General features: G+C 37.8%; 1 protein-coding gene across 9 annotated transcripts in view; it reads right to left on the reverse strand.

Moving 5' to 3' along the window:
* Bbx (BBX high mobility group box domain containing) overlaps window positions 1-16,832 on the reverse strand; it is a 247,743-nt gene that overhangs the window by 209,659 nt on the left and 21,252 nt on the right. For 2 of the 9 annotated variants that reach the window (XM_052740857.1, XM_052740850.1), the window contains exon 3: window positions 14,699-14,797. The exons of the other annotated variants lie outside the window; for them this stretch is intronic. The gene's annotated coding sequence lies outside the window, so the exon portion shown is untranslated. The remainder of the gene's footprint in view (window positions 1-14,698; window positions 14,798-16,832) is intronic. 9 annotated transcript variants of the gene reach the window in all.

Genomic DNA, 16,832 nt, shown 5'->3' on the forward strand with positions numbered 1-16,832 from the left:
GTTACAAACAGTGAGTGTATGGGATAAACTAGGACCTGCTCTAAGTCACAGGGAAAAGAAGAAACAGATCAAAAAGACATTTCAGAAGAAGCAATACTGGAGTTGGGACCAAAGGAAGGGAAGGCCTCCAAGGTGCCGGCCGCTTCAAGTCCTGTTCCCTCGACATATGAGTGGAGCCTCAGAGGTGCAGGGGGCAAGAGTAGACAGCAACACTGCAGTTCAAGCTCAGGGCTGGAAATTAGCAAGCAGTAGCAGTGTTTCATGTGAAGGTATCAGACAAATAGCTGGAGATGCTGACAGAATTCAGGGTTCAATGTGTGGACCAAGTAGACTTCACTGATGAGTCAACAACTGGCAGTCACTAAAGCTGATAACACAGTTGTTGAGAATGAAAATAATGAGAAGACTGACGTCAGTTAGGATTCCAATTCTTGGTCTCAACTTCCTGTTCAATTTCACTCCCATCACCTAAATGAATACTGAAGTTACATTTTGTATATTAAGCTGAGGGAATATTTAACCCTTTTACTGATTTCTAAGTCAGTGAAGGGAAAATGAAAATAAATCTTTTTACCATCAGGCGGTTGAAAGAAAGCAAAGGTTTCTTTTCCAGTTCCTGCAAGGCAGCATCCTGACCTTTTGTCTCCTGCCTCCACCCATCCCTCCCTTCTTTTTTTTTTTTCAAAGTAAGTAATTAAATGGTTTGGCTTTATAAAACATCTTGCTTGCTTGCTCCTGCTATGCTGTGACTTAGATTTATAAATAAAATAAATGACCAAAAAAATGCCATCAGAGACACTAAGTAGAGTCAACTAGGAAGTGAGAGTGTGATTTTTTTTTCTGATAAGTCAGAGAACTCAGATTTAGTTGTATTTCCAGTTGTTTCAGTTTAGGTATGTGTAGTCAGTTTCTTGAAAATAAGACATGTAAATATTCTGAGTACAGGGAATACAGAATGACATCAGGCATTGTAGCTCATTTCCCTTATTCTGAGTCCAGCTGTTGGTGATGTCACAAAGAACTCCTAAAGAGGTCTGTACTCAGGTTATTCCTTCTGCCTCATCCAGCCAGGCCTTATCCTACACTTCAAGGCAAAAACAAACAATAGCCATTCCAATTGCTTTCCCCTAATCAAATGTAAATCCTTTCTCCGTGTTCTCTTGTTCATTATGGCCGTTTGATTACTGTTATGATGGTTCTTATCATAATAGACAGTATAGCTAATGTTGAGGAAGACAGACTGTGGAATGATGCGGCCAGATTTCAAATCCCAGTCTTAGCTGTGGGATTTTGGACAAATTCCACAACCTCCTGGACCTCAGTGTAATGGATACTGTGATACCCCACCCAGACCCTCTTCACCTATAGCCAGTGTGCCCATCAGCTAGCTGCTATGAGTACATAATGCGACCAACTGCACAAGAAGTACTCTGTCCAGAGAATAAGGCAATTTACCTTGCCTTCAGTGCCTGCCTGCTAAGGCAGCTCTCCAGAAACAATGTATGACGGACAACAGAGTACTGAAGGAGCCTTTTTCTCAATGGCATCTCTATGGTCTCATACATCCAAGCTCCCTGAAGGATCATCTTCCAGGAGCTAGGTTCCAGAAGAACTCACAGTTTCCCTTATTTCTAAATCAGTCATTCTCAAATTTTATTACCAATCATAATCGCCTAATGGAGTTATTAACCCACAGGTTAACTACCCTCCCCTTGAGTTTCTGTTTCAGGATCTTGGTGGGAGATTTGAGAACACTCATGACTAACAGAAGATGTTGATGCTGTTGACCCTAACCCTAAGCAGCTTTCTCATTTCAAACATTGGCTGAGCAAAGGTTCTATCAATCGTTCACTCCACTTTGCACCTTCTTTACTACAGAACACTCTAGTTACCACTAATATCAACCTATTGGGCTACAGGTGTTGTGCACTGTACTATATGCAAGTCCCAAACCTTGGTCTCTACTGAAGAAGATTTTAACATCTACTTCCTAAAAGATAGTGGAGAAAAAGTGAGGTATGAGCATTCTATCACAGTTGCAATGCTCAGTAGAGAATACAAGAAATAGGACTGAAAACTGGATAGAAGTCATTAGTGAGTTCTTTGAGGATAATAGAAAGGAAAGTGTCCAATGTCATCCTGATTCTGGATGTTTAAAGAATTAAATGGTAGATCCCAGATACATACAAAAGATCTTACTTATAAAATAAATTATCCCATCTTGCTCCGGACGTCCCTTTTGGAACAATCAAAAGGGGAAAAAAAATAAATAAATTTTAAGATTGAAAAAAAAAAAAAAAAAATAAAATAAAATAAATTATCTTTAAAAACAATCTTCCTGATTTGTTACAGGACTTGACAAACTACTTGTAATTAGACAAATGGGAATTTTGTGTGTTTTAGTGAAGAAGTGATATTGTTCAATATCTTTAGCTAGTATCAGACTTTAGGAAAACAGAGTCCCAGACACCTAGTCACTTTACACAACTGTCTTACTGATAAAGCCTACATTACTCTTACAAATGGAATAATTATGCTACTGTCCATCACCACCCCTTTGGGAATACAGAATGGTGTAACAGGTGGAATCCACAAAAAAGGTAAATATTCCTAGAACACCAATTTCCTTGGAAAATCATTTGAAGCAGTACTTCTATAACAGAACAGAGGTGTGTTTTTAACAGAATTGGGAAGATTCTGTTAAAGACAAGGAAAAAATAACTCAAGGCCAGCACTTAAACAGCACAGGGTTTAAACACATACATGCACTAAAATAATACACCCAACATGAATGATTTTCACATATAATAATAAACATACAAACCTGTTGAATAAACACCTGTTGAGTTTCCTAAACTACAAAGCAAAGTCCTGGTGGGCAAACAACGATATTGCATCAGAGCACATGAAGTAGTGATACTCTGCAGATTCCTGAGTCACACATACCAGTACTAGGTCTCACAGTGTAGACAGACAAGGGTTTGTTGAAAAAGAGCATGGCTTTCTTGATTCTGACACCTTACAAGATTATAGATAAAATCCAAAATCTCCCACTTACAATTATATTCCAATATTTTTCTATGACAAATTAACTTAGGTGATAATTTTGTAGGAATATAGATTTTCTCTTACCTTCTCTGGCAACATGTTGGCCCTAACATTTAAACTGTCCGCATGGCGGGTGAGGGGCATACTTGACCAGAAAAAATGTTAAGACCCTGAGAAATTACTACTCACTGAACTCTATAAGAATTTGGGGTAAAAGTAAAACCCTGAGCTACTTTATCTATGTTGTCATAGGCTGACACATGAGATGTCTTCGGTGCTAAGAGCACCTGCTACCGTAACTGGCCCTCCCAGAACTCACAGATGCTCTTCTCTGAAGTTTCTATAACTCATGTCTTTCTGAGTCAGCAATGCTATATTTCCAGAACTCAAAGATTGTGTTCTTGGGTGCTGGAGAGATGGCTCAGAGGTTAAGAGCACTGACTGCTCTTCCAGAGGTCCTGAGTTCAATTCCCAGCAACCACATGGTGGCTCACAACCATCTGTAATGAGATCTGGTGCCCTCTTCTGGCCTGCAGTCATACATGCTGTATACATAATAAATACATAAATCTTTAAAAAAAAAAAAAAAAAAAAGATTGTGTTCTTAAACATGGGTCTGATAGTAGTTTGGGTTCCACTTCTGCTTTTTGATGAATAATTTTTGTTGGACTTTTATGATCATAGCAGTGATGTGGCCATAAAGATCCATATTTTCTTAGAAAGTAAACAAGTACTCTCCAAGATTTTTCTAGGGTTTTTAATGAAAAACCTACCTGGTGGATTATCTTGCCCTCTGTACATTCTTCCCTTTGCTAAAGCGCCCTAAGCAACCTAGAAATTCCTCTACGAGCTAGGAACAGCTAAAACCTTAAACCAAGGGGCAACTTCAAGAAAAGTATTCCAACTGCACTGTAGTATTTGGTCCATTCATCACATTCTCAGATCTTGGGCTCAAAACAGACAACAGGCAAGCAGAAAAGGTGAGATGCAAGGTGGGTCGCAAAGCGAGTAAACTTTATAGGGAGACCTGAGTCTCAGGGAGACTACAAAGTATAGATTTCCATGTTCAGATAACAGCATCTGCAGACATTTGCATTACATTATTTCTCACCAAAAATACTCTATGAAATATAGAGATTTAGTTAATATGGAAAGGAAAAATGATAGTAATTATTGTAGTAATTGCTGTGGATGCAAAGGCCTCATGACAGTACTCTGAGCAGGTGTGGTGCAATTGCACTGTCCTCCCACAGACTTGGTTCCACACCATCTTTCCTCTCTTTTTATTTTTAATTGACATAAAATATTTGCATATATTATCTAATTTTCAAGAGCATTTCCAACACCTCCAACATTTATCTGCCTATTCTTACCTCTTAGGGCTTCAGAAGAAATTACCACTAGCAAGTTTAGGATATTCCCAATCCAGAAGATATAACCACACAGCCAGCATCAGACAGGCTAACTGCTTCTTAGAGAATTTTTTTTTTTAAGCAGGCAAAGAAGATGGGTCAAGATGCTTTCCATAATGCCTGACCACCTGAATTGGATCCCCAGAACTCGCATGGTAGAAGGAGAGAACACTCCTGAGAAAGCTGTCCTATGACCTCTATATGCACCCTGTAGCACACGCACAATCCCCCACCGATCAAATAAGAAAATCCTTGTTTTTTTTTAATTGAATCATAAGGGGAGGGGGAGACAGCTTGGTTGGTAAAGTGCTTCTCACAAACATGAGGACCTCAGTTTGAACCCCCAGGATCCATGTGTAAATGCTGGACATGATGGTATAAGCTCGTAATCCTAACAAGAACCAGAAGGATTCCTATGGCTTGCTAGACTGCCAGTCTAGCCTAACTGATGAGCTCCAGGTCAATGAAAGACCCTGTCTCAAAAGAAGCTGATGGAGTTCTTGAAAGCAATGTGCTAGACTGTTCTCTGGCTTCCACATGTATCTACATGCACATGTATATATATACTATACACACACACACACACACACACACACACACACACACACACACACACAGGAAAAAAAATCATAAAACTAAAATGCTATCCATTCTCCTAAAACAATAGTCAAACACAGAAACCTGGAAAATAAGTGTTGTTATGCCTTAGAATCAGCAAGGAACTAGTTCAAGGACCTGCTGCAGATACTAAGATCTTAGATCCCTTGTATAAATGGTGTAGTATTTTCATATAGCCTGTAATATTTTCAAACACATGTTACATATCTCAGCACTGCTTATAATACAATCCAAGTAATTACAATACCACTTCAGCATATACAGGATAAGGAGTAGACACAAAGTTGGTACATGTTTTACACCAATGCAATTCTCCCCCAGAAATTTTCTCTCTATGGCTGGATCAGTGTAAAGATGTGGGACCTACAGATACAGAAGACTAACTAAACTTAGGAACTAAATGTCAAACAAATCAAAAGAAGTAAAAGAATATGAATAAATTAAAGTGGGTAAACAATCATACCTTTTTTCTTAAAAAACAATACTGTGCTCAAAAAATAAGTGAGATTATTAGTCTATTATTTATTTTTGGTTTTTTTGAGGCAAGGTTTCTCTGTATATAACAGCTCTAACTATCTTGGAACTTGTTTTGTAGACCAGGCGAGGCTCAAACTCACAGAGATCCACCTGCCTTTGCCTGCCAAGTTCCTGGACTAAAGAAGTGTGCCACCAAGTCCAGCTCTATCATTTTGGGGGCATTTAAAACAGATCGTTTTATACACAGAAATCACAATGGAAAAGACGATTTGTTTTCTATTGATATTACATAGGAAGGGGAGTTACAAATTAAAGATGGCTAAAACTCCAATCTGTAACCGACAGTCCCTCTGCTCCTGTCAGTTTTCTTGATCTTCACCCTTTGCTCTTCAGAAAAGCAGAAGGTCTCCACACCCCAACCCCTGAGTTTAGATACCAAACCCCATCCCATCCACTTGGCTCTCTCCACAATTTTATCTGGTTTCCTGTCAGCATCTGTTGCAGATCGGAACTGACTGCAAGACATGAAAACTATACATACACTCTTGACTCAGTTCTGGACATTCTGCTTGTCTAGGAGTAGACCAGGGAGGCAGTGGCTGGGGACCACAGGTAGGCCTCAAGGCCCCTGTTAGTTTTTCTCCCCACTCACCTTAGTATATGGGCTATTTGATTCTGCTGCTGTTCAGCATGCTCCTCCTGGCTACAGTTTTCTCTTATTTGCCTTGGCTTTTAAAATGCACTCTTTCTATTTACAGCTCCTGACCTCCCTCCAAAATGATAGCCTCAAATTCATACCCTCACCTATTCAATGTGCCCTTTGGCCTATGTATTAAAAAATATAGGCTTGGATTTTAGCCATCATTTCTTAGATGCAGAGGGTATGGTAGAAAACTGGTCACTAACTTTTAGACTCTAGGGTCAGAAAAACTAGAATTCAAATCCTGAAGCACAGGAACAGCTACATGGATATTATTTTCCAATCAGAGTGGGACACAGTATCTACTTCATAATGCTATTGTAAGTTTAAATAAGATTATTTAAAATTCTGCCAGAGGGCTAGAAGAGGAATTCAGTTGGTAGAGTGCTACCAAGCAAGAAGCCCTGGTTTTGATCCTCAATACCACATGAAACTGGGTACAGTAGCACAAGAAAAAAAGGCATAAGGATTAGGAGTTTGAGATCATCCTAGGCTACATAGCAAATCTGAGGCCACACTGAGTTACATGAGACTATAAAGTCTCAAATAAATAAATACTTATCTTACTGTATGGTACATATGCCTTGATAATCAGCAATAATAATGGTTACTATCATCAATACCAGGCAATGAGAATGCCTGTCATTCATTATAGAGGGCTGTCTAAATATCAAATAAGCAAAACTTTATCTACTGAATAGTATATATTCAAGCTGAGCAAAGTTAACAAATCTTTAACAACCAGATATAACTCTGATACTCCAAAATAAAATGTCTGAAGTATTTTCCTTGTGGAGTCAAATGAAATATAGAAGTTCCAGAGTGTGTAAAATGAGTCCTTACAACCAGATATAACTCTGATACTCCAAAATAAAATGTCTGAAGTATTTTCCTTGTGGAGTCAAACGAAATACAGAAGTTACAGAGTGTGTAAAATGAGGCCTTCACTACTCAGCAAAAATGATTAAAGGGAGCTTTACTCTATAGGTCTCCATAAGATTAGGGCTGCAATGTCCTTAAAGACTGCATATCTCCCTGCCTCCCATCAAGCTAGGCAAGACAACTGACACAGGAAGAAACCAAGAGAAATAAACTTGAGGTAAAGGAGAAGCTGGAATGAATCTTTTTTTAAGTATTCCAACTTTTTATTTTAACAATGACTTTGCCAGGTATACACTCCTTTAATCCCTTTACTTGGAGGCAGGGGCAGGCGGATCTCCTTAAGTTCAAGGAAAACCTGGTATACATAGTAAGTTCCAGGACAGCCAGGACTACATAGTGAGACCCTGTCTCAAAAACAAACAAACAAACAAAAAAAAAATAGACTTAGACTAAAGGGCAGTTGTGTGATTTCATACTTTCCTTTCCTCCCTGTAATACTGAAGTAGAGCGTGCTTGTTCCTAGTCCCTAGTGCCTTTTTCCCTAACAGAAACTGGTAGGGGCATATTTGTATTTACTTTATATTCTCGGGGCTTAATATCATGCCTGCCGGGCCAGTAGCAGGACCTCAATAAATGCTCATTCAGTGAATATAATGGTTTTTGTGACCATCCATTTGAGAGTTTCCTTCTGAATACAGCAAGAGTTGTTCCAACTGCTTCTCTAACATGAGCAGAGGATCAGACAAGTCCAAGAGGAATCCCTCAACACACTAATGTCTCTCACAACTGAAACAAACCCAGCAATTATGTACTGGGGCATCTTCCATGCGCCATGCACTCTGCTTAGAAAAGCCCAATGTTCTGTAGCTAAAGTAAACATGGCTCTTTCAGGCTCCTGCTGGGGAAAACAAAGAACAAATCAGGAACTCCTGAAGGACAGCAAATCATCTGAATATTATAATATTACACAGTGTCCATATTTATGGAAGGTCCTCCCTGCTGCAGCTCTCACAGAAGTCACAGGAAATTACTTCTAGAAAATGTTCCTGATCGGTTCATCAAAAAAGCCTCTTGTTTTAGATGGGAAAGCTGAGGCCTGATGAAATAAAGGATCTGGTACAGGTTACTCACCTCAGAAAGGCAAAAGCCCCAGCTAGAATCTTATTTTCTTACACAGTGTGTTAATAAGGCCTATCCTTCTGAAGGAATGAATCGTGCCTATCATATGCTTAGACTCTCCTTAGTATTGTGCATTTCTGCTAGAAACAAAGACAAAAGCTGAGATAGCTTCTCTAAAGAATTATTTTCCTAACAAATATGTATTGTTCTAAATAAAAGCTAAAACAGCATTACTATTCTACATGTTTCTTCAAAAGAAAAAACTCACTGAAATGCTTTTTTAGAAACCACTTTATAAGCCTGAAGATCATGAGGAATTTTCATATTAAAAAAAAAATCAACACAGTATCATCAGGCTACATGACTAAAGCAAGATGCTACATCAGTAAGTAACTAATATGTGGTTATTTCTGTCTTTCCTCTCCTTTCCTCTGTGTGTGTGTGTGTGTGTGTGTGTGTGTGTGTGTGTGTGTGTGTGTGTGTGGTGTGTGTGTGTGTGTGTGTCTGTGTGTGTCTGTGTATGTAGCACAGAATACACAAAAGACCCAAGGGGCTATAAAAATATATTTACAGTATATAAAAATTGAACTGCTGTAAATTACCTGAGAGCTGATGTAAAACATTTACTTGATTTTTATTTTTTATTTTGCAGGTATGTTTGTAGGGCTCTTAGGAGAATGAATTAGATAGCGCTAAACTCTCTCAGAAAAGTTAATCCAGTAAATGTGATTTGATGCTTTCATTTTCTTAGGAAGAACACCTGTAGCAAAAGGAGGCATTCAAAACCACTCCACAGAGCTGTAGCAGTGGTTTAGCATGCTGCCAATTCAGCCTTTAAAATATCACTTGGTTGCAAACATGCCTCTGTAGTCCCTACGGCCACCTGAAATGAGTTCCTAATTACATCCCATTCTGACACTCATTCTCCTTACCTGAGGCTCCTGCAGCTCCCTCCCAGCTCAGTAGCACAGGTATAGACAACTGAACCTGCTTGACTTCTTGGGCCAGCAATTAGGACCCCCAGGGTTTGACCTTCATCCTACCTAGAAGCCCCATTTCTCTTGCACTAACCCCTTCTTGAGCTAGCTGACTGAATTACTGTTGGAGTTCCTAAATTGCCCTGTGTTTCCTTGTCTCTGGTATGTTCTTGCTTGCAATTTTCTCTTAATAGGATTGTCTTTTCCCCTTATTTATTCAGTCAACAAATATTTATGGACCAGCCTATTCAGTCTTACCTCAAAAAAAAAAAAATACAAAACTAAGTAGTAAGGCAATCTCTCCATACTCAGGGAAATATATTCACATCCAATTCAATCTCTGAGGCCCATTTCAAGTTTCCCTAACCGCATCCAGACATCCCTAAAAACCAGGTCAAACACCACTGGATCCCCACATCTTCAACATGCTGTCTGTATTTCTCTTGAATGACTAACCACTTTATTCGAAAATCAATACATGCATTCACAGGTGTTGAGCATATACTATATTTCCAGAAATGTGCTAGATTCTTCTTCCTGTGTTGCCTGATTAAGGTCAAGGTTATTTCTACACTTCCTCTCCCATCATATAGTATACACTCTTCACACACAGGGATAAAAGTACATTGCCTACCCTTATTCTCTATGTGACATTTTCATTGTCTACTCAGTAAATATATGCTGAAAGTCTGTAAATGAATGTACAGAGGTGGGCAGAAGATCTAGACTCCTAAGATTTTTTAGAAAAGAAAATACTAGCCCAACATTAATTATTTTCCTTTTTTCTTGATTCTTGTAATTAATTTAAAATTTAAATGTACCTTTCTTAGTATTTGTATATTTTTAAGTTAAGAAATTAAGAAAACATGCTAGCCAGTGCAGCACCTGGGAGTCTGTGACAGGCGGTCCTGAGTTTGATATTCTGTCTCAAAAAACAAAATAAAACAAGGCAGATTTGCTCTTTATGTTCTTCTCAGTTCTAAGTGTGTATTACTAACTCACTTAACCTCTACCATGAATTGAAAACAAAAACTAAAAAGATGTATGAGTACTTTAGCTGCAAGGAATATGTGTGGTTTGCCCCTAATTCTGTCAATCACAGAAAAGGGCATCCAAAGTATCAGGCGTCCTCTTCCAAGCACAACAGAGGAGTCCTTATGCACTTACTGCCTTTCCACTGAACAGGAATGCCTCCAAACAGGGAGATGCACTGTAAACGCAGTGCAAGGAAAGCCAAGAGGACAGGCATCCCTGAGGTCAACAACATTCTTACCATCTTGGAACACACCCCTCGGGACTTGTACACTTCTGTACAGAGTATGACCCCCAGTGAATAACAAGCCATAGAGAAAAGAGCAACCTCCACTCTTCCACCCTCCTTTCCTGGCTTTATTTTTCCTTTGACATACAAGCGACTAACATCATAGACAGCTCACATATTTTGTCTGTTTTTCCCCCACTAAAAAGTATGCTCCATAAAGCTAACATTTACAACCATCTTATTAACAGTAATATAGTCTAGGGATTAAAGTGGTGCCTATCTCACAGTAAATTCAATAAATGTTTATTGAACAAATATTTCAATTCATTTCTTATTTAAATAATGTTCTAGCTATCTTCTTCCTTATCATCTTTATAGGTATACTATTCTGCATCATCAGTATCTCCCACCTCACTACTTAAAAAAAAAAACTTCATTTTCTGAATTTTGTTTTTTCATTATAAATGACATGTAAGATTACATATTCCATTTGAACAGACAAATTAATATAAATATAAAGTTAGATATACTTGAAAACACTTTAAATAAACAGGAGTATCTTTTTAGTAAAAAAAAAAGTATGACTATATAAATGCTGACTGCCTATATGCAAAGCATTCAAGTACTTTATATGGGTTACATCTTTTAATTTTGAAAATGATTCCAAAGAGTAACTAATATTGTCTTTGTTTATAGATGAAGAAAACAGAAGATGTGGAGGTTATGCACCTTACCCACATTCACATCGCTAAGAGTGTCATGCATGACATTCCAGTATGAGTGGTCTGATATGACACATGATCATACTTCTAAAGCATGCTACCTCCCAGGTGAATATGTAAAAGACCAACTTAATTTATGAGAGTGTACCTGGGACCAGAGTTATATCTAAGATATTGAAAATGGAGCTAAGCAAACGAGAAAACAAGCAACTGTCCAGAAACTGAAAAACCCCAGGCATTTGAGGGCAGCAGAAAAGGAAGTGGCTTTGGACTTAGATAGTGGCCTCTCTTATGTGATTCCCGGCAAGGGACTCACCCTGTCAGAACCCTGCCTCAAAATGTGTGAATGAATAGAAAAAAAGATTTAAAAAAAAACACAGAAGAGAAGACAAGTTGGGGGATTCAGGTAAATTATGTCTACTATTATTATGACTTTTAATAGACTGAAAATTTAGAAGAGTAACTTGTATACAAATAGATCATAATTACATATATTTAATGTCACATTTTATTCATTTCTTCAAAGTTCAGACAAATACAAAGCTAAAAGTAAATCAACTGGAATACATGTCACAGAAATCTAGAACTGATCAGACCTCAAAATTATGTGATCATAAAATCTCTAAATTCTTTATACGTTATCCAGCCGTTAAAGCTCATTTACATAAAAGGTACTCAACCAGGTACTATCATGTCAAGCAAGGAACAGTCATCACATGCAGAACTAAGATGACATGATGCTCAGTAAGATTAACTGAGCAGGTATGTTGTGAATAATCACCAATACCACTAGTTTACAAAAGACATTGTTTAAAGAGACATCATAAATTCTTTCCAATTTATCCTTACAGTTCTGTAGTATATTTAATATGACCTGCACCATCACCCTGTGTCTAAGATTCAAAGAGAACTAACTATTCATATAAACTTTCACAAAAAGTTTTCTAGTATTATTTCATGATATAAAACAACTTAGTAATTTCTAATTAAAAAGCTAAAACATTTTTAGAGCAAAGCAGCATGCATTGATTAATCTTTCACTGTGAACATTGTAAAGTTTACCTAAAATACTCATTACTCACAAGCCAGAATAAGTGAACTAGCAGAGCAGTTATGTTACAAGACCATAGCAGAAACTGGTCGGGTAAGAAATTACTCAGCAAATCAATACAACTATTTTTCTTTCTAAAAATAAGCAGTAGTTGGGAGAAAAACAAACCATGCATCACTTTTATATAAAATAACCATAACATCTTATATTTAAATAAAATAGTTCACTAGTCCCAAATATTATGATTATATATCTTAAATTAACACGACCTTATTTTGCATTTTTTAGATTAACATATAGTTACTACAGATTTGTATGCAAATATAAGGTTTAGTTATTTAACTCAATAGTCCCAAGTTTTTCCATAAACTAAAATGAAAGCAAAAATTCAGATTTCTAGTCTAGTGTGATGGTGTACATCTTTAATCCCAGCCCTCAAGAGGTAGAGGCATGTGAATCTTTGTGAGTTCCAGGCCACCCTAATCTATATAGTGAGTTCTAGATTAGCCAATGCTGCTTGTCTTTAAAAAATAAAAAAATTTCATGAGTTTCTAATACAAATTTTTTGCAGAAATTACTTCATATAAAATAAGAACCCTATAAAGACATCACTAAAATATCGTAATAATGACTTGCTTAATCATGTGACCTTGTCTACCATAGAAGCTCAAAAAAAAAAATCTGAATTTTATGTAGGCCAAAATAAATAAATCGTTACCCTGTTTTGACAACTGGCTCTAAAAATAATGATCCTTAAGTTAACCACAGTAACGTTTCCTAAACTTTTAACAATGGTAAAATAAAATAAGAAATTAATGACAAATAATTGGGAAACGAGTAACATTATTGTGAAATCTGGAGTCAAAAAATGAAAACATGGATGCAAAGCAGTGTGCCAATATCAACCATCAGTCTACTGAGAGCTTAGGAGACTGCAGGAAAGGCGGGTTAGGTGTTACAGTTTTGTAGACAGACTGATCACAAGCTCACAGGATCTAAATAAAAGCCAAGGGTCCAGGATTACCTTGAGCTTCTACGTGTAATTTTCCTGCTGGAAACAATTAGCACCTTTGAGCTACCTTATCCAAGCTGACTTTTTTCCGACAAATCAGGGTTGTCTCACTGCCCCTTCTACCAAACTGTGAGGATTGGTAAGAGAACACCATGGCAAAAATCTGTTTGGAGGCCTGTGTTTTACAGCCACGTACATCACTAAGGTGAATGAAAACCCTCGAAAAATTGTGGTTTTAACCACTTAACACTACCTACTGAGCAGGACCCAGACTTGAGAGAGCTGGAGCAAGAAAACAAAAGCTAACTTCACCCCCCTCCCCCCACACACACACACCACATAGTAATGGTTTTCCTGATAAATAACCCACCAATTGCCATTCTTTAAAGAGTAAGGAAGTAATCGTCACCCTTGTTTTAAAAAAAAAAATCATTTTAGGGGACTAGCACAAATGTAGATGCTACTTTATTATCTTTGTAAATATGCAGGAGATTAAAGCTATACAGTCCTCAGCCCTCTGAAAGCCCACCCTAGAGACTGATGTCCAACACTCAAACTTTCTTCTTCCACTAATCTGTTATCACCCTTGTCCCACAAAAAATAAAAGCTTTTATTTCCATTTAGCTGCCACTTAAGATGCATAAAAGGCTCATTTTTCCCTTTCATTCTCTTAACTCAAATCCTCATAGAGAACACTTGCCTCTTCACAGGTTGCCATGCTAAATATCATGTTTGGTATGTTAAATATCTCATCAAGTTGCACTTATATGATGTGACTATTAGCTTTTAATGATGGATAGAAGAAGTAAATGCTTAAAGTCATTCTGCATTCTATCACAGCACCCATCTACTAAAGGAAAACCCCTTTATAAATGTCAGATATTTTTTTCTTCTTTAATCAAACTTTAAAAAAGACTAACTTTGAAAAATACATAAAATTGTTTAAGCCAAGCGGCGTGTGATAGAGCATAGAGTCTTTGTCATTACTGCACTGCAGAAGTAATGTCTCCACTACTTAGTGTTTTGTCCTGTATTTGTAATTGTTAAATGAGTTCCATAAATAATAAGCATTTTATGTTTCAGATCTACCTTTACCAGCTGAAGAGTTTCATGTTTTAATGTCTAAGTTTAAAGAAATGATTTCCTGGTCTATAACTACCTGCAGAGTCTCTGCACACATCTCTGTAAGTCATACAATGTATAACTCAACAAGGCTCCATTTACATCAGAGACAAAGGTTTTGTACATTTATAAGGTGATTTCCTGACAGAAGGCAATAAAGTGTCTTGTTCTAAGAAAATCGATCTATTTTGACAATTTTCCAGCATTTGGAAAAAAAAAGTACCTCAAGAAAAGGATGGCTTTTTTTCTAAAATTTACACAAAAGAATAGAACAGGGTGCCTATCTGGACTACCTACTTCTTATTCTTTGGAAGATCAAGGTTGAATAATGTCCACTTGCCGAGCAAATTCCCAGGAGCAGAACTCTGATGAGGCACAGCAGACTTCCTCCCTGAACTGTAAAACAGAAGGTATTTTCTGACAAAAGACAGTTGTAAAAATACTAGGCTTGGCCGGTGGCGCACGCCTTTAATCCCAGCACTCGGGAGGCAGAGTCAGGCGGATCTCTGTGAGTTCAAGGCCAGCCTGGTCTACAGAGCAAGATCCAGGACAGGCACCAAAACTACACAGAGAAACCCTGTCTCAAAAAACCTAAAAAAAAGAAAAAAAGAAAAAAACTAGGCTGAAACATGGCCTTGGATCTTAATTCATTGTTTTGTCCATGTGAGTCTGAGAGGCTTCAGTCCATGACCAGGTGGTAGATGGGCACTGTCTAAACACAGAAGTTTCTTAACACAACCACCATGAAGCATCACAGTGTACAAGTCAGTTGAAAAACTAACTCCGCTACGGTTCTACAAACTTCTTTTCTCCTGATCAGCTTTGAGTGATTTACACTTTCATGGACAGAATGAATCTAACAGTCCTAGAATAAGTTCTAAAAGCTGTTGTACTTAAGATTAGGATGAGCTGCTGAGGCTGAGATGGCTTTTCCCAAGATCAGCCCGTAATAAACTTAGGGCATTTGATAAACTGGCATGCCATTTAACAATGTGTAATTGTTTTGAAAATTCTTGCTCTAAACACAGGGAACTACATTGAAGCAATGTTTCATTTTATTATGTTAGCCACCAAACTCAGGTCATATCAGAAACTCAATGAGAACTTGCACACAAAGATGATAAAGTAATTTTGAGTAATAAATATATTAAGGTGACTTTAAGGTAACATATAAAGCAAGAGAACATAGAATGTGTCCATATAGCTTTAGCTTCATTCTCACTAGAAACAAAAAGTCACATAATCCTGTGTGAAGATAGGGACACCAATCAACTAATGTTCTTACATTATTTTGAAGCTAACCCTATTTCCATAGCAAAACACCAACCCAAGAGGTATTATACTCAGACCCAGGCCTGCCACTCACGCCTGGATCATACTTCCTTAATCTGAAACTTCCTTCAAACTTCAAATAATGGGATATATTACTCCAAGATCTGAATATCTTTTTTATAGTTAATATTCTATTGAGTCTCTTTAGATTCATGGTACTTCAATCTAAAATTACTTCATTTTTATATTTTTGATCTCTATAGAATATTAACTTGTTAGCTCACAAACTTACCTTAATCTTGAAGTGATTCTAGAAACAAGCTATTGAGGAACAATTATGCAGAGCAATCTGCTTGGCCATGCATAAGCACAAATAAAGGAAAGGCCACTCTATCCTGGGCTGGAAAGTCATGCTTTCAAACCCCAGGCATTACAATTCAGTGGGAGTCCACCCAGGTCCAGTAAGTGGTGCAAACGCCATGCAGAAAGAACAAGAGGCAGGCGGAGGGAGGGAGTGATGATGAACTGAGATAGAATGCCAAGTCCATTTGCCACAAGAATAACATGAGCAAGATGCGGGGCCTCTGAGGTTCAGTTCCTGCATCGAAAGTTAAGAATTAGGATTCCTACATCACAGGGGTTGACAGAAAGGAGTGAGGCCACCGAGTCTGGGGAGGAATTCTACCTCACTATCTGAAGGCATCTCTTTTCCTATGCCACTTTAAATAAAAAGTAGAGAGAAAGTTCCTGGGTTCTAACACATCTATCATTATATACTATATAAAATAAACAGTATGCGGGCTGGAGAGATGGCTCATCGGTTAAGAGCACTGACTGCTCTTCCAGAGGACCTGGGTTCAATTCCGAGGACCTACATGGCAGCTCACAACTGTCTATAACTCCAGTTCCAGGAGATCTAACACTTCCAAACCAAAGCACATTATACTAAATAACAATTACAGAAATTAAGTGGAAGTAGGGCTAGAGATGTAGCTCAACTGGAGGAGTGCTTATCTAGCATGCAGGAAACCTTGGATTTGAGTCTAATAAACCAGGCACAGTGAAGCACACTAACAATCCCAGCACTTGGGAGATGAAAAGAGGAAGATCAGAAGTTCAAGATCATCTTTGGCTACATAGTAACTAAGTTTGAGGCCAG

Source organism: Peromyscus californicus, unplaced genomic scaffold (assembly GCF_007827085.1).
Source record: "Peromyscus californicus insignis strain IS unplaced genomic scaffold, ASM782708v3 Scaffold_16__1_contigs__length_79575227, whole genome shotgun sequence".
Classification (NCBI taxonomy): Eukaryota; Metazoa; Chordata; class Mammalia; order Rodentia; family Cricetidae; genus Peromyscus; species Peromyscus californicus.